Source organism: Chelonoidis abingdonii, chromosome 3 (genome assembly GCF_003597395.2).
Source record: "Chelonoidis abingdonii isolate Lonesome George chromosome 3, CheloAbing_2.0, whole genome shotgun sequence".
Lineage (NCBI taxonomy): Eukaryota > Metazoa > Chordata > Testudines > Testudinidae > Chelonoidis > Chelonoidis abingdonii.
In genome coordinates, this window is record NC_133771.1 from 110,531,172 (window position 1) to 110,550,606 (window position 19,435).

The window sequence follows — 19,435 nt, forward strand, 5'->3', positions numbered from 1 at the left end:
CAATGATGAGAACCCTGTACATCATCTACCTCCTGAGTAAGGAAAGATGTACCTGTACAGTGGACTGATGTATGGAGTATTTTTTTTAAAGGCATACAACAATAATCTGGAATTATAACTAAAATTTTAGAGAGGATATTAAACCTCATGCTCAGGGCTTAAACCAATCTCTTAACTAGTAGAGAGATTATTCCACATCTGCCTACTGCCGGGTTCTTACCCCTTCCTCTAAGTCAGCGGTCGCTGGCCTCTCTCAAAGACAAGATGGTAACTGGACAGACTTCAGGTTTAATCCAGTAGAGCAATTTCTGTGTTCCTAAGGAAAAATTATGATGAGACTACAGAAGAAGGCTAGAGTCACTGGGAGTAGGGGGGAATCAAACTGTTGCATGATACAGTATTTAGTTAAGTGGGGGTGGTGTAGATAAATTGGGTTAGAAATGTGCCTGGTCTCATGTTCCTGCTGGAGGCATCCCTGATTGTATTAGAGGAGAGGAATAAGCCAGTGAGGCTGCATATGTGTGTGGGTGTGTGTACCTAAAAATACAGATCCAAATTTCACACAGCTATATTGGTATTTGATTTCTGTTCTGACAGTGTTCTATCTTCTGTTCATTCCGATGCTTGTACAGCTTAGCTATATAAATCAAAAACTGGTTTCTTTTTAAGATGCAGCCAATATACTTCATATTAACTTACTGGATTTAATTTAGAATATTTTTGGCCTTAAGTATGTATTACTCGTAGATTTTTGCAGCATATTCTTTCAGTCAGCAATGTCCCAGTTTAATTTAAGAGGACATGCATTGCAAACTACATTTGCTGTTTTAGTATATTATTTGTTAGACCCAGCCTGATGCTTTAGCTGTTACCCATCTGAGTAATCCTTCAGTGGGACTGCTCATGTGAGTAAGGCTTGCAGGCTTGGGCTCACCATCAGAACATTAGAAGCTTCTCCCTATCTAAGTTAGGTTTTCAAGAAGGAATTCATTCTTCTTATCCTCACTCTACCTTTGGTGGAATTCTGATTTTCTATGGTCCGGCCTGGAGTGCATGTATTCAAGGGTTTCTACCTGGGTTCACTTACATAATTTAACCTGAAGCTGCAGGCTTTTGTTACACCTACACCGCATTGGCTTTGTTTTGAAAAGGACACACAAGTGTAAGTAGTATCCATCTGACTGCTGCTGCATAACGTTTTCCCTGCTATGTACCAACGTAGCAAACATTTTTTAAAAAATAAAAAGCTCCAATATGACATTTTCAAAATAAAAATCCACCATCTCACTTGTTATCCTGATAGAATTACTGAATAATAAGACATTGCTGCCCTATATAACTCTGCACTAATAAAAGAATCATAGCCGTGGAACAGAGTCCTGGGAGATACAAGTTAATCCAACCATAAAATCAAATAGACTTAAATAGTAATAGTGAGTTGCCAAATAACTCAGTCATGCTTGCTTTTGCTGTCTGAGCTTTTAGGCATGTTGAGCTGAAAGTGCTTAGAGACAAACCTATCCACCTTGTTTGGAATTTGATTAAACATAGGCTAAAGTTAATTGCCGAAGACTGGCTTCAGGAAACATCACCCGGCTATCAAAAGCAAGATAAAGTATATACTGTTCACAAACAGCAGAATCCTCACATTGTGGTCCTTTCTTTTCCATGTGTTTTGAAAGGAGAAATATATTAGTCACATATTTCTTAAAACACGCACAGAATAATTGAGGGCACTCAGCACATCTCTGCACAGGACCCTAGCCTCTAGATATCTTGCATAGGAACTAGGTTTCTGGATCCCCCAGGATTCCGACTGTAGAAAGATATGGGTCAGATCTATTATAAAGTTTTGTCAGTATAGCTATGTCAGTCAGGAATGTGAACCCCTCTTCCCTCCCGCCCTTGCCTCGGAGCTGACAGCGCTATACCTGTAAAAGCCTCAGTGTAATGACAGCTATACTGAGAGAAGAATCCTTCTGCCAGCATCATTTGAGGAGATAGAGATGGTGTTACTATGCTGACAGAAATACTCCTCCTGTTGGTATATACTGTATCTACACTTGGGGTCTCTGCCAGTATAGCTATAAAGCAGCTGTAGTCTAGACAAGGCCTAAGACGTTGAAGAAAGTAACAAAAGTCAAAATACCTTTTATGACCATGAAAAAGAAAAGAGGTAGACCAGTTCCTTTACAGATTACAAGGTCTGTAGTCAGGACTTTTTCTTTATACAAGCTTCAAGGGTGATTCCCCACTCTGGCACTTTGAGTGCAGAAGGTGGGAGGCCTCAAGGTTTCTAAAAATTAATACCGGCCACTCCAGGCTTGTATTAAACTCGCAAGGTTACAGCTTTTTTCTGACCTTGGATGGGTGGATGCTGCCACCACCCGAGTGCAAAAAACCCCTTTGAGAACCCAGAAAGGTGCACTTGGGAATTCCTTCCTTCCTGTGGGGTACCCTCAAGTCCTTTCACTCCCTGCCTCTGGGGAAGAGCTGAGAAAGAAAAAGAGGAAGTCATCTGTCACTGCCAGCTAATTAAACAACGTGCACAAACCTCTTAGGATACAAAAATCCAATCCTGTTTTTAAAAAAGGCAAATTTTATTAAAAACAAAAAGAAAGAAAAATACATCTGAACACTTAGGCTATTGCTAGATTTAAAAAGAGCAAATACAATAATTAAGCATTTGGGGTTAGCACAGAGGAGTCCACAAACCATAAAGAAATAAAAGTGATAAACCTAATCACGTCTTCCTAGGCATTTCCTGATCTACTTACATATCTGGGGTTTCAAATGAGTAGTTTCTAGGTATGATCTGATGATTTTTCAAACTGTCCCAATGCTTTTTACAGCATAGTTCCAGCCCTATTTCTGCTCTCTGGGAGAACAACACAGACAGAAAAAGGGGAAGTTTTTTTCCCCAATTTTAAAAAGTTCCAGCCTTCCATTGGCTCTTTTGGTCAGGTTCCCACTCCCTTCCTTTTACCTATGGACTTTCTAACTCTTTACTGATAAAGCAAGTAGAGAACAGGTGTTTTATAGTTAACTGGCTGGCTGGGTGTCCATAAAAGGGAGCCCGCCCCCCCCCCGCCTTCATTTATCACACAAACACTAATTTAAAAAAAATGCACTTCAGTTTTAGGCCAGAGATTGTTCTGAGCAGCACAGAAGTCCTCCCTCCCATTAGTTAATCTTTCCACTATGGATATTTGACACTATACAGACTGTGGATGGACAGACAGCAGAAGGGGAACAGCAGAAGATATCAACACCCATCAGTATGAGTCTAGTTGTCTCTAGCAAGGTACGAGTCAAACAGTATTTTGCTGAGTACATAGTGAGGGCCAATTCCCGCTCTATGTTGCATGGGTTCACTTGAGGGCAGGGGAAAGCAGGCACCCTGGTATTTCTTCCCCCTGCTCCTGTGCAGTAGCAGCGCAATACTCCTATCTAAGACTTAAAAGAGCATAAAGGGGTGAGTTTGCTGAAATCACCTGTTTAACATGATCTCAACAAAGCATGACCAGGCTTCTAGCTAAATTAGTGCTGTGCTGACTGCAGCATGCTAGCTGGGGGGGAATATTTTTTTTCCCATCAATAAGAAGATATGCCTACTGTGATGCATTTTGTCCAAGCATGCAGGATGGCTGTTTGGGCCACAAACAAAGGTAACACTGCTCAGTTTCTCCTTGCCAACCCAGCCCATATTTTATCAGTAATGGCAGAACTTAATCCTGTGTGAGAGTCCCTCACTTATAGAAATAGCCATAAGAGTTTATACAGCCCTCGTTGAAATAACCAAGAGAAGTAATTGCTTTCAGGGGAACTAGGAAAATAAGTCTGTGTGCCACAGAGCCACTAAAATCAGACTGTCATATGCACTGCTCTGATGCATGGAAACAGAGTAGTGCCTGTATCTGCCAGAAGGGAATTTTTCCTAGGGCTTCAATCTGCTAATACAGGAGAATCAAAAAGGGAAATTCAGACTCCTTTTACAACTGAAACTACCTGCTACATAAAGGAGCCTAATCTTGTGTTTGGGGGATTTCCCATTAACTCTAAAGAGGAATTACCCACATAAATCCCCTTCACAGCAAGAAAAGAGTCAAATCTGATTTGTAAAGTACAGGGAGGAAATTTGGATGAAGGCACACACCAGAACAAGACAGAGGACATGACAATCAAGATCTCAATTCCCTCCAGGGAATAATCCACAATGGAAAGTTAATTAAGGAAGGGGCATGGATTTTCATTTGGCAGAGTGAGCAAGAGCAGAGATTAGAATTTCAGAAAAGGCAGGGGAGGGAAGGGATTTATACCAGGATATTTTACCAGCTACTTTAGCTTTTTACAAAATAAAATTAATCTTGGGAGAAAAAATACTGGCAAGTGACAAAGTGCCAAATTCAACCCTGGATCTTTCCTGGAATTATTGGCCTTAGACCAAGGCTGAGTTGTCTTGATAGCATTAGGCACAACCCAATAAAAGTATCTCTCAGGATCTTGAAGGGGTTGTGGAATTCTTGTGCTTAATTCAGTTCATGCCAAGGAACATGACTGCATTCTATTTAGTTTCCATGTCTTGCATGGTGGTATTGTCATAGTATTATTTGAAATGTGCTAATTGCATGGATTTTGGCACACTCAGAGTCTTAACTTCTCCAGTGAAAATGTACTGGGATCACCAGCTTTGGCAGGAGGGGTGAGTGTTGGGTAGCCCAGCTCCTACTCCTTCTGGGACATTGCCACCAACTGATCCATTGATTTGAGTTCACTTCTCTCTACTGCCAAGTCTGCCTAATTGTAATACATTGCAAGACTTGACAAACTGAAATATTGTTTGATGGGATCCTTTTCTCCCCCTACTCTTCCCCATTTTTGTCTGTTATGTCTAAACTTAATTTTGTAATCTAGGGCAGAGGCCATAGGCCAAATTCAGAGGGGATTCAAAGCAAGCCTAAAGAATGTACGGATATATGTTGAGTAGGGCCGGTGCCAGCTTTTTTGATGCCCCAAGTGGTGAAGGAAAAAAAGGAAAAAGAAAAAGCCAATTGAGCTGCCGCCGAAGTGCCTCCAAAGAGGAAGAGACGAAGTGAAAGACCGGCTGCTGAATTGCCTCCAAAGACTCAAGTGGAGCGCTTGAGCTGCTGCCGAAGTGCCGCCAAAGACCCAGATGTGCCGCCCCTTTCTATTGGCCGCCTCAGGCACCTGCTTCCTTCGCTGGTGCCTGGAGCCAGCCCTGATGTTGAATGAGTTACACTTTCTTCTTAATAGAATGTAAGCCTGGCCCCCATGAGAAAATTTGTACTAGTTTAAATAAACTAATCTTAAAATGGATTGATTTTGGCAAGGGTTAAAGCGGTTTTACTGTATTTATATTAGGGGGTTGCAGCAGTTTAACTAGACCAATTTAAATCTGATTTAATTAGACCACTGCAACTCTTCTCATAAAGACAAGGTCTAGATTAGGCGTAGGCAACCTATGGCATCTGTGCCAAAGACGGCACGCGAGCTGATTTTCAGTGGCACTCACACTGCCCGGGTCCTGGCTGCCCATCTGGGGGGCTCTGCATTTTAATTTAATTTTAAATTAAGCTTCTTAAACATTTTTAAAACCTTATTTACTTTACATACAGCAATAGTTTACTTATTATAGACGTATAGAAAGACTTTCTAAAAACCATTAAAATGTATTACTGGCACGTAAAACCTTAAATTAGGGTGAATAAATGAAGACTCGGCACACTGCTTCTGAAAGGTTGCTGACCCCTGATCTAGAGTCACTTATGGAGAGTCACAGGGCTGAATTCTGAGCGAATGCAGATAAATTTGAGTTCATTACACTAGTGTTGGCTTTTGTAGAGCTGTCTACAAGTGCCACCATCTTTAAAGGATTCTTAGCTGGTCTCATTTACACAGCAAGGAGGCAGAATATTGTCCAGCTCCCACCCTGACTTACCTTACAACTTCCAGCTCCTCAGAGCATGAGTGTCCTTTAGAAATCTGTCAAATAGCTGCAGGTAGCTCCAAGGGGGCCTAGATCCCTTCATATGCTAGTGTAACCCTAACCCCATTTACTTCATTGGAATTACATGAGGGTAGGAAATCACAATCGGGCTAATGATGTTTGAATATAAAGGTGCGCAAACCTGTCTGAGTTACTAACTTACACATAACCTCACAGCCCCCCCTTTCTTTGTGTACACTACAAGGCACCTCACACACTTTAGGTACTTGGTAAATAAGATTAATTAACATTAATAATAAATAGTGATTTTTGGCTAAGTAATTTTTTTGTTTCTTAACAAATTTAACACTTCAAAAGGTTTCAGTTATAACAAAAGGGCCATTCTGAATGGAAAATAAAAGCATCACACAGAGATTTGCACCAAAATAACTGGGACTCAAGCCCAACACCCCATTTTCAACATGGGGAAATTGAGCAGAAAGATCATCTGGTTTGTTCAAGGCACCCAGGGTTGCAAGAACAGGGAGCTCCTGATACCCAGTCCACTGCTCACGCCATACTTCTCTCCCTGACTTATGGCTTCACAGGGCACTAGTGATAATGTCAGACCTATAGTAACATTCACAAACTAGGCTCGAAGGGGGCAGGAGACAAAAGCTCACTGATAAGTCAAACACATGGAGACTTGGCAGAAGGATTGAAATCTGGGGGGAACATGGGCCATTATAACAGGGATAAGAGAGAGACAAGAGTGAACATAGGGGGGACATCAGAGCAGTATCTTAGCTGTCTGTATACTAATGTGAGAAGTGTGGGGAATAAACAGGAAGAACTAGAAATCTTAGTGAATAAACACAACTGTGACGTAGTTCGAAACTCAGAGACTTGGTGGGATAATACACGAGTGGAATATTGGTATAGAAGGGTGCAGCTTGTTCAGGAAGGACAGGCAGGGAAAAAAGGGAGGAAATGTTGTCTTGTATATTAAAAATGTTTACACTTGGACTGAGGTTGAGATGGAAATAGGAGACAGACTTGTTGAAAGTCTCTGGGTAAGGATAAAAGGGTAAAAAACAAGGAGGATGTCATGGTAGGGGTCTACAGCAGACCACCTAACCAGGAAGAAGAGGTGGATGAGACTTTTTTAAACAACTTACAAAATCATCTGAAGTACAGGACTTGGTGGTGATGGGGGACTTTAACTACACAGATATCTGTTGGGAAACTAACACAGCAGGGCACAGATTATCCAACAGGTTCTTGGAATGTATTGGAGACATTTTTTATTTCAGAAGGTGGAGAAAGCTACTGGGGATAGGCTGTTCTAGATTTGATTTTGATAAATAGGGAGGAACTGGTTGAGCATTTGAAAGTGGAAGGCAGTTTGGGTGAAAGTGATCATGACATGTTAGAGTTAGGTGGGCAAACTACATGTGGCCTGCAGGACTGTCCTGCCTGGCCCTGAGCCCCCGGCCCCTCTCTTGCTGTTCCCCCTCCCCCACAGCCTCAGCTCGCCATGCCGCTAGCATTTTAGACTGTGCGGTGGCGTGGCTGGCTCCGGCCAGGCAGCGTGACTGCCAGTCCTGGTGCTCTGAGTGTCATGGTGGTCAGGGGATAAGGAGTAGGGGGGGTTGGATGGGTCAGAGGTTTTGAGGGGGTCATTGAGGGGGTGGGAAGTGGGAGGGGCTGGATAGGGGTGGGGACGAGTCTGTTTGGAGAGGCACAGCCTTCCCTACCCGGCCCTCCCTACCGTTTCAAATCCCGGATGTGGCCCTCGGGCCAAAAAGTTTTCCCACCCCTGTTCTAAGGAACGGTAGGAGGGAGAACAGCAGAATAAAGATAACAGATTTTAAAAAGGCCAATTTTAGCAAACTCAGGAAGTGGGTAAGTAAGATCCCATGGGAAGCAAGTATAAGGAGCAAAACACTTGGAGAGAATTGGCAGTTTTTCAAAGAGACATTATTTAGGGCACAAGAGCAAACTATCCCACTGCATAGGAAACATAGGAAGTATGGCAAGAGACCACCCTGGCTTATCCAGGAGGTCTTCAATGATCTGAAACTGAAAAGAGAATCCTACAAAAAAGTGGAAACTAGGTCAAATTACAAAGGATGAATATAAACCGGGGTGGGCAAACTTTTTGGCCCGAGGGCCACATCAGGGAACAGAAATTGTATGGTGGGCCATGAATGCTCACAAAATTGGGGCTTAGGGTGCGGGGGGGGGCATGGGTGGAGGTTGCAGGCTCGGGGAGGGTGGGATAAGGAGTTTGGGGTGTAGGAGGGTGCTCTGGGCTGGGACCGAGGGGTTTGGAGGGTGGGAGGGGGATCGGGCTGGGGCAGGGATACAGAAAGGGGTACAGGTTCCGGCTGGGGGTATGGGCTCTGGGGCAGGGCTGTGGATAAGAGGTTTGGGGTGCAGGAGGGTGCTCCAGGCTGGGATCGAGGGGTGTGGAGAGCAGGAGAGGGATCAGGGTTGGGGTGTGGGAAGAGGCTCAGGGGGTGCAGGCTGAGCAGCGCTTACCTCAAGCAGCTCCTGGAAGCAGTGGTGTGTCCCTTCTCTTGCTCCTACGTGAAGCTGCGGCCAGGCAGCTCTGCACGCTGCTCCATCCACAGGCACCGCCCCTGGAGCTCCCATTGAAGCAAATAGGAGCTGGAACAGGGCCATGCCGTGGCTTCCTGGAGCCACGTGGTGTGGCCCCCCTGACCCTGCGCCCCGGCCGGAGTGCTGGAGTGGGGCTGAGCCGCATGATGAGGCTTGTGGGCCGGCTTAAAATGGCTCACAGGCCAGATCCAGCCCATGAGCTGTAGTTTGCCCACCCCAACATAAACAAACAACAAAAGCATGTAGGGACAAAATTAAAGGCCATGGTACAAAATGAGATTAAAATATCTAGAGATATAAAGGATAACAAGAAAACATTCTACAAATTCATTAGAAGCAAGAGGAAGGCCAAGGACAGAGTAGGCCGCTTACTTAATGAAGTGAGAAAAACAATAACAGAAAATGTGGAAATGACAGAAGTGCTAAAGGATTTTTTGTTTCAATTTTCAAAAAAAAGGTTAGTAGTGATTGGATGTCTAACATAGTGAAGTGAAAAATGAGTTAGGATCAAAGGCTAAAATGGAGAAAGAACAAGTTAAAAATTACTTACATGTCTTCAAGTTGGCAAGGCCTGATGAAATATATCCTGGAATACTCAAGGAGCTGACCGAGGAAATATCTGAGCCATTAGTTATTATCTTTGAAAACTCATGGAAGACAGGAGAGATTCCAGAGAACTGGAAAAGGGCAGATATAGCGTCAATCTATAAAAAGGGGAAATAAAGACAATCTGGAGAATTATAACCAGTCAGATTAACCTCAGTACTCGGAAAGATAATGGAGCAAATAATCAAGCAATCAATTTCCAAACACCTAGAAAATAATAAGGTGATAAGTAATAGTCAACATGGATTTATCAAGAACAAATCATATCAAATCAACCTAATAGCTTTCTTTGACAGGTGACAAGCCTTGTAGATAGGGGGAAGCTGTAGATGTGGTATAGCTTGACTTTAGTAAGGTTTTTGACAGTCTCGCATGACTTTCTCATAAACAAATTAGGGAACTAGATGGAGCTACTATAAAATGGGTGGATAACTGGTTAGAAAACTGTTCCCAGAGAGTAGTTATCAGTAGTTCCCAGTCAAGCTGGAAGGGCACATTGAGTGGGGTTCCATGGGATCATTTCTGGGTCCAGTTCTGTTCAATGTTTTCATAAATGTTTTAGATAATGGCATAGAGAGTACACTCTTAAAATTTGCAGATGATACCAATCTGGGGGCGGGTGTTGCAAGTGCTTTGGAGGATAGGATTAAAATTCCAAATGATCTGGACAAACTGGAGAAATGGTCTGAAGTAAGTAGGATGAAATTCAATAAGGACAAATGCAAAATACTCCACCTAGGAAGGAACAATTAATTGCACGCATACAAAATGAGAAATAACTGCCTAGGAAGGAGCACTGCTGAAAGGGATCTGGGGATTATAGTGGATCACAAGCTAAATATGACTCAACAACGTAAAACTTCTGCAAAAAAAGCAAACATCATTCTTAGGCTGTCTACACTGCCACTTTCAGAACTAATATGTTAGTCATTCAGGGATGTGAAACTCCTCCCCCGAGCAACAAAAGTTGTAGCACTGAAAAGCATCAGTATAGACCGTGCTTTATGGCTGGGAGCCCATAAAGCTACCACTGCTCACTCAGGTGTTTTTTTTTTATTGCAGGGAGAGCTCTCCTCCGGCAATAACGCGTATCTGCACTGCCCACATCACAGTGCTGCCATGGCTGCACTGTAATGTGGGCAGTGTAGACATACCCTGAGATGTATTAGTAGAAGTGTTGTAAGCATGACAGGAGAAGAAATTCTTCCACTCTGCTTTGCAATGATAAGGCCTCATCTGGAGTATTGTGTCCAGCTCTGGGCACCACATTAGAGAAAAGAATTGGAGAAAGTCCAGAGAAGAGCAACAAAAATGATTAAAGGTCTAGAAAACATGATCTATAAGGGAAGATTGAAAAAATTGGGTTTGTTTAGTCTGGGGAAAGAAGGCTGGGAGGGGCATGATAACAATTTTCAAGTATATAAAAGGTTGTTACAAGAAGAGGGTGAAAAATTGTTCTCCTTAACCTCTGAGGATAGGACAAGAAGCAATGGGCTTAAATTGCAGCAAGGAGGCTTAGATTGGACATTAGGAAAAACTTCCAACTGTCAGAGTGGTTAAGCACTGGGATAAATTGCCTAGTGAGGTTGTGGAATCCCCATCCTTAGATGTTTTTAAGAACAGGTTAGACCAACACCTATCAGGAATGGTTAGTTACTGAACACAGGGACTGGACTAGATGACCTCTCGAGGTCCCTTCTAGTCCTGCACTGCTATGATTAAGCTGTTATGCTATGTTGCATCAAGTGATTTAGAACCTTGGTTGAAACACTGCTGTAGCAGAGACAGATTAATGAACTGGACACTTAGATGCCTTGCATAAATTCATAGAAGTCATTACTTTGTACACACTCACACTGCAAACTATGTAGATGTGATTTTTTTTTTAACATAGTGGAGATGATCAAGCTGCTTGGAGATCAGTGTTTGTGTGGAGCCAGCGTATCATGTTTCCAACACTGTTGCTGAATAAGCAGGTTTGTTGTAAATATCAATTGTGTTTAATTTGTAAGTTGGTTTTTTAATATAGTTTTTTAACGTTATGGATGAATTTAATGATCCTGAAAATGAAAGACAAATAGCATGGGTAGACTCATGCATAGTACAGGAAGTTTCAGAGCACGCTGTTTCTCACAGCTGTAGGTACATTTCTTTCCTGACCAGCACCAACCTCACTATTCCAGTCCTCAGCCTTTTTTGAGGCAGACATTTCCAGTTGCATTGAATAATGCAAGGCTGGAGGGTGGTTTTGTGAAGTGGTTATATCTTCAAAATGACTAGGACAGAGCCCAAGGTTGTCTTCTCTTTTGATCTAATCCAGGTGAGACCCCAAATCTCCAGATGTGAAACTGCATTACCTCCCCCGAGAAAGCTGCTTTCAGTACAACTGACCATTGACCACACTGTTCATTGTTTAAAAAAGGTTTTCTAATTTCTCCATTATCTGGCTTTAGTCTGAAATGGAGGAAAACTCTTCTAGCTAAATCTTTTTTGTGCTAGAAAGCTATGGACTGCAGATATTTTTGCCATAGACATTTAGCAATACAAGAAACAAACAATCCAAAATGATTGAATTTGAGATTTTGCTATAGAACAAACACAAATCAGAGCATTCATGTCACTGAAAAAATTCACCCTTCAACAATCAATGGAATTGTTGGAGCTACAAAGATAAGCTATACTGATCCACTGATCACCTTGCTGCAGACACTTGATGTATCCCATCAGTTCCCCCGCATGTGTGAGAACCACTATACCTCTCTTTCTAAGCATGAGTTTTGTGTTTCCTAGTACAAGCTGTAATATAGCATTCTCCTTACCTTGTGGGATTTGTGACTGTTGCATTACTTTCTTGTTTTGCATCTTTAAGAATATGTCTACACTTGGAGCTAGGGGCATGATTCCCAGCTCATGAAGACATATTCCCATTAGCTGTCATCTGAACAAGCATGTAAAAATAGTAGCGTAGCTGGGGTAGCACAAGCAATGGCAGCAGCAGGACAGGCTAGCTGCCCCAAGTGCAAACCAGCCTGCACCCCATTGGTAAGTACTGGCGGCTAGTCCATGCCGCTAATGGCATGGCTACACTACTACTTTTAGCATGCTAGCACTGATGAGAGCTAGCACGGGTAGGTGTACGGCAAGCTGGGATCACATCCCAAGCTTATAGTGTAGATGTAGCTGTAGATAGATGCACTGAGCAACACCTTGTGGGTAGAGGGTCAGACTGAGATTACAAAAATGACCTCTACTCAAATTCTGCTCTCAACCCATGGATAGTAGCTATTTCTGCTAAAACAATAAATGAAAGTGTTACCGTTGACATGTAATCACATCATTAAGCTCCAGAGTTAACGTGAAATTACAGTGCACTTCACATGTGCATTTGGTTCTCTCTGCAGACTCATTAAAAGAGCATTGTTTTGTTCTATGTTTGTACAGCACAATGAGGGTGCAGGTCCATAACTAGGACTCCTACATGCTATGGTAATACTATTATGATTACTTTTTATTCATTTGTATGGACTTCACATTTGGAAAGTTTAATTCAGATCTAGCATGGCCAGAAACTTATTTTTAATTCCGTGTTAACTTTTGGGAGCACCAGAGAAGTGCTAGGACTATGTAGCTCTGGGTACTAGCTCAATTTGAACCCACCTTTTGGGATTTGTTTGGGTTCTTTTCTATATAATATTGCTTTGACATTTGAGATGTTCAGCTTGTGATCCCATACTTCAAAAAGCAGAGCCATGCAGAACTTGCTTTCAGTTTTCACGGTGAATCTTTCTGTTGTTTCCTTTGGGTCACGTGGGACTGCCTGAAGCTTGGGGTTCATAATGACCCAAAAAATCTCAAAGAGAAATTTACCTAAAACTGACACATGTTGACTAGCTTTTGGTCTAAATAAATCTTTGTTTTTTCTCTAGCACCCATTGCCATGGTATATAAGTGCCTGACCAAGAAAAACTGCTGAGTATCTCCATAAGTCCTTATCTGATACTTGAAGCTTAGCTCAAGTCCACTGAACAACCTTTCTATGAGCCTGACTCAAGCCTTGTGTTTGAAATGAAACCTGGAACTGGGTGAGTTTTGCTCTGTTTTTGCATGTTGTTATGAAGGTTTTGCACAGATTGCCCAACGAGCTGTAGTAAGCAGAACAGGACCAGTAACTGGAAGGGACGCCTCCAGGAAAAACCTAGCTGCAGCAGGAAGTGGGGTCAGCAGTTCAGGAACTGATACTTTGCTCTCTGAGCTATTCCTGGAGCAGGGGTTAAGAGGGATTGTGCTGCTGGAGGAACTGTCTTTTGGATAAGATGTAAAAAGTCATGACCACTTGCTGTCATCAAAGATCCCTTTTTGGCATTTTTCCCCAAATAGGGACGTTTAACAGAGTGTCCTGACCAAATTCTCCTTTGGGTAACTGTGCATCTAAATACCCGCTGCCATTTCACCTGGGTAAAATAGTCACTTCCTAGGAACAAAGGAATTGCCTATGATTTATGCAGTTCAGTATGTTGGGCCAGACTCCTAGATGATGTAAATCAGTGTAGCTGTATTAACGTCAAAGAAGCTATGTAGATTTACACCAGCTGAGAATTTGACTCTCAGGCTGTGGCCATATCTACATGTTTCAGGGGACACTGCAAAAGATCCCCATAATGGGCAACTAGGGAATAATCTGATCATCGGGAAAGCTTCTTCCTAACCCCAGGCAATTAATTAGTAGCAGGTCTACACTCTGAAGCATGAGGAATTTATATTCCTTATCTATCTAATGAAGCCAACTGCCCTAAATTCATTGTTACTATGAACTGTGAAAAAATTACTGCAGTCCACCACAGAGCTGGTTGTTTTTCAGCAACGGGTGAAGTGATTCCAGAATGTCCATTGCTTGTAAATCATTTTGGGATCCTATGAGATTAAAGATGCTATATGTGATATATTATTTATAAGGCTGCGATTTAGTCATGGGTATTTTTAGTAAAAGTCATGGATAGGCTATAAACAAAAATTCATGGCCCGTGACCTGCCCATGACTTATGCTATAAATATCCCTGACTAAATCTTGGGGGGGGGGTGTGCAGCCGGGGGCTTGGGATGCTGCAGGGGGGTGGGGCTGGGGCCAGTGACACCAGCTGCTGGGGGCTGCCAACAGTGGCTGCTCTGGCTGCCCCAGTATCGCTGCTGGGGACCACTGACAGCAGCTGCTCTGGCCCCCAATACTGCTGCTGGGGGGTTGGTTCTGTAGGGTGTCACTGCTGGAGAGTGCCGCTGCTCGGAGGAGGCCTGGGGCCAGTGGCACCAGCTGCCGGGGGCCACCAACACTGGCTTCTCCAGCCACTCCTGGGATCACAGCTCAGACAGTCCCAGGAGTAGCCAGAGGGCCACTCAAGCACCAGCTGGTGTGGCTGTCCCTGGGGCCACCTGAGCAGCTGCTTGGGCAGCCCTGGGGTCAGCTACACTGGCCGCTGCAGAAGTCACAGATGTCACAAGAAGACACGGAATCCGTGACTTCTGTGACCTTCGTGACAGACATGGAGCCCTAGTTGTTTATGGAAAGCACTGTGTAAAACAAATGCAAATAGGAGGGCATCAGAAGCATCTTGTGCGAAGAAAAAAGAAATCTGTTACAAATTCTTAAATTATTTATTTAGCTCCAAAGTTCTGACATTTTAACAAAGTCAGTAAGAATTAGATGATTTTCTCCCCTTATTTGTCCCATGCCTGCAGCTATCTGGTGGGAAGCCTTTGCCCAGATTTCAAAATACTTTTGGCTGAGTGTGGTGTCTTTGCTAATGCTGCTTTTCATTCCCTTTGCATTATCATGGGTGTGGCAGGTGAATCACAAAGAAGTTTGGTAATTACTTACTCAGGTGTAGACTTGTAGTCCAGTTTTTTTATTGTATTTTATTTTGGTAAGGATTAGCAGACAGACTATTGCATGGAGATAATATTTCCAATGGGATATTAAGAGAGACTAGCCTCAAAGCACTTGTGCGGGGGGAAAGCTCAGCCGCCCCGTGCAAATGCAGGAACTCCTTATCCTATACAGGCCTCCAAAACTGGCAGTATAACCTCCGTTGCTATGTAAGGCATGACTGCACTCTATGACCACGCTGAATAGGGGCAAAGAGTATCAAGGGGACTTTACTGCTGTTTCAAGAAGCATTCACTTTAAACCTCCATCTATTGTGATGCAGATTTGGTCAGGGACTCAATATACAGCAACCATTTCCTGACTCTGCACCCTTCTGGCTCTTCACACTCTTTTCTTGCACGGCTCCTCATCCGTGTGAACAAGGAGTGCGTTGGCTGCTGTGACAGAGCTGCTCCAATAGAGAGTTGTCTTTTCCCCTTTGCAGCTCTCGATAAATTAAATAACACATTTATTTTTTGTGATTTTTCAAAACCCACCCACCCTTTGGAACACTGAAACAAACATGCAAAATTAAGGACACTCAACACCTCCTAGTGCATTCCATAATTTATGGACAGCCCCTTCAGCACATAGCCCAGAACCTGCTTTGCCTTCCCACTCAGGATGTAGAAACGGGGAGCATGGGCCTATGAAACTTCAGTGTTCTCTGAAAGTGTTCATTGTGCTGCTGGCAGGAAGGCAATTTTCTCTGTCAGGGAGGGAAACCCTAACTCTTTGTGCACTTTGTTTTGGAGCGTCGTTTTCTGAAATCAGGGTGTGCCACCCTTGCTGAGCATCATGGGTAGGGATTCCTAGCAGTTTAGGACAGTACAAGACTGCACAGCTCTTGTGTTAAATGGAAAAGAGGCATAAAAAGGGAACCGAATGAATCATATCTAATATTTGCTCCATATCTAAGTAAAGGTAGTTTATTTAAAGTGTTGAGAATCAAACACACGCCAGTATAAATAAAGGACAACATGAAGGGATAGATAGGGTATAAATACCATGATTGATGGTATCGTTTCTTAAACAAACTTAAAATAAACACCAAATTGAGCACTGATGTACATACTGTGCAATGCCATTCATTTCAAAGGGTAAATCAGCATTAAATTTGGTCCCATGAATGCATATGCATTGCTCACTGATTGCAGTATAACAGGAGCTGTGCATACGTATCCCAGGGAAGAATCTGGGCTAGAGTTAAATTGATGTAATAATTAGGAGGTGGAGGTGGGAGGGAGAGAGGAGGAGAGAGACTAGTTCCTCTTAGGTTTGCCATCTTTGAAGTACGAAAAACTGGGACATCTGAGATGATCCTGAGCTCATGAAACTGGACAGCTGGCAGTGTGTACTGAGCACTCTTACAGATATCCTGGGACAGCTACCTCGAAAAAGGGAAGATCCTGGGAAAAGCTAGACAGGTGGCAACCCTAGAGAGTATTATAGATAGTGCGGGTAGTGACACCAATAGTTAAGGTTGCCCAACGCTTGGTGTTATAAGATGCAGTTTTCAGTTGCTTATAGTTTGGCTAAACATTTGGGTAGAAATTTTTGTGCAGGGTATCTGCCTCAGACTGACTTTTTATGGGAAGTTTCAGATAAAACGGTTCAGCTTTTTCTGAGAACAAGGTTAGGGGAAAATACATTATTTTATCCATGTTAAAAAAATGCGTACAGCTTGTTTCCTTGAGAAGATGTAGCAACTCTGGGAGCAGGGACTTCAAATTTGGCTGGGGTATTGTGAGCATCAAGATATATGTCTTTTGCCATCCCTGGGGAAAATCTGCCCAAATTTGGCTAAGTTATAAGCCTCTGAAAAATTTCAGCTTACACATGCTCAGGGAAGGCTTCTTAGTTTATCAACTAAATTTGCTAAAGATTTTATCTTCATTGAGCTTGCTCTACTCCACACAGTTCCTACATGAGACTGGACTATGCATGTGGCCATCCCCACACAGTGACTGAGCATGCTCCATCCTGGAGCTACAGGGGCTAAGCCAGGACTTTCATGGCAGCTCCGCCTCCCATTTACTGCAGGCCACTGTGGTGCTGGTTACCTTAACTGCGAGGGAGACTGTCTCTTCTGTGTTCTCAGTGCTCCCGTCTGCCGGCACCCAAGCAGTGTGGAGGAGAAGGAGGAAGCAGACAGGTGAGTAACTATGGTAGGCCATATGGTGAGGCCCATTATTATGCCGTGCCATTCTAGCAAGAGGGGCACTACATAGTCTATGCAATTTGATGTAGACAGTAACATAAGAGATCTTGTATTAAAAGTTCTCTGCAAGAAACCCTGAAGTTTTTGTCATGGCACATCCAAAGTTACGTGGCTGGCAACGGTTTGTGACACCATGCTGATTAAAGAATTTTTGCCTATAATTTCCTGAATATTTGCCTAATCTGGGCCCAAGATGGTTAAAAATAATTGCAGTGTATTCAAAAATGTCTTGAAATTATCAGTGAAAGCATAATACAGCTTATAAATGACACATGGGTGAAAAAATGCTTGAAATACTCAAAAAAAACCCCTCAAACCCTTGAATTATGCTTGAAATAGTTTATAAGGACCAGAAGTCCAGTCCATCTAGTGCATAATATACATCAACATTTTTCTCATTTATCATGCAAACAGATTATGTGCAATAATTAGCCATATCTCTATTTTGGTAAAATTAGAGGTGCAAAACATTACCCCACTCCCAATTTGTATTATCATCATCAATACTCATGGTTCAGTATCACTATCAATGTGTTTCATTTTAACTCCAGGCAAAGTATTTGGATGATAAATGCATAATATTTAAAATTAATTTTTTCTTAAATAGTCATAGTCACATGTCTTATCATGGCAAACAGCATATTTTTCTTAGTGGCAGTGTTGTAGAAAAATGGCCCGTAAAGTCTTTACATCTTATGGGGAGATTTTGATGTCTCAAATGATGATACATTTAATATCAAATAAAAAGAAGAGTGTAGGAACACAACAAAAGGTGCTTGTACCTAGCACCACCACATTTTTGTAGCAACGATTAATATTTATGGAACATTGCAAGTACAGCAATAAACATTTTCAACCATGCAGATTTTCAGGAAGTGGCTTCATGCTGTCTCCTAGATCTTGGGGTTTTTTCCTCCTTCATTTTTTAGCATCCAGTGTGCAAGTATTGAAAAGTTAGCCCAGTACTGAGCGACTTGCACCACATAAAAAGAGACAGTAGTAAAGCTTGGAGGCTTTGAATTTGACCAGTTACATGTATTCAGCCAGTATGGCCATGCTCAAGGATGGTCATGAAGATCAGGAAATCCCTTGTCAATCATCTCAGATTCAAAAGAAATCCAGTTTAATAAAACTGGTTTGCACTGTTATAGACATCTAGCCTCAATCTCTGGGAAATCTTGTCCTACTTCTTGGCAGCAGTTTCCTACCCTCTTGCTAGTGCTGCTGATGATCTGGCAAAAACCAACAAATCAGCTCTGCTCGATCTTCAGTCCAAAGGTGGAGACTGCCTTACTGACCGCATTACAGAGAATAGTGCAATAATCTTTGATGGAATGGCTGTCATCCAAGCATTACGTGATGTTCTTTCAACATCGGGTGAGCTTGCAGATGCCATTTTAATGTACATAATTAAGCTTGCAAGAAAGTACAAATGTACTTTCTTTGGACTTTGTCACAGATCAGTAACCCAGTGAGAGCATCAAAAATGTGGTACAGTCACGCTGAGCAGCAGGTGGCTCCCAAGTGGTACAAATCTATGGAAAGGACTGGAAAACCCCCAGTCAGTAGAAGAAGATTCTTTCTTATGGCAACAATAAGGAAGCACTTCAGACATTCTTGTACATGATGTGAAGGGATGCAGATTTGCAAGCTGTAGGAAAGGACATCATTCTCTGCATAAACCCTAGAGAAGAGTGTTGCTGCCTGGCTGTACAGAAGGGTTCAGTGATAGTCACAGCTGTTGATGAATTAAGCTGGGACCACAAAGAATGTGACTCATGTATATTTCTTCATGTGAAACCGGCTGCCAAAGACTACCAGATTGTGATAATTAGGAACCCAGTACAGATGTTACAGTTATAGGCATCAGTCTTAAGTCACAACTGCCAGTCAATTCACATTTCGTCAGTTGTGCTGGGAATCAAAACCACACTATTGATTTGGAGAAAGTCACTTCAACTGTAGGCCCGAAGGTAAGTATCCCCTTTATTGGACTCCACACATTCACAGGATGTGATTCTACAAGTGTCTTCTAGGGGAAGGGAAAGAGAAAGGCATTTGCTGTGGCTTTGCAGAGTAAAGAGTTTCTGGATGCTTTCATAGACCTTGGGAAAGACTT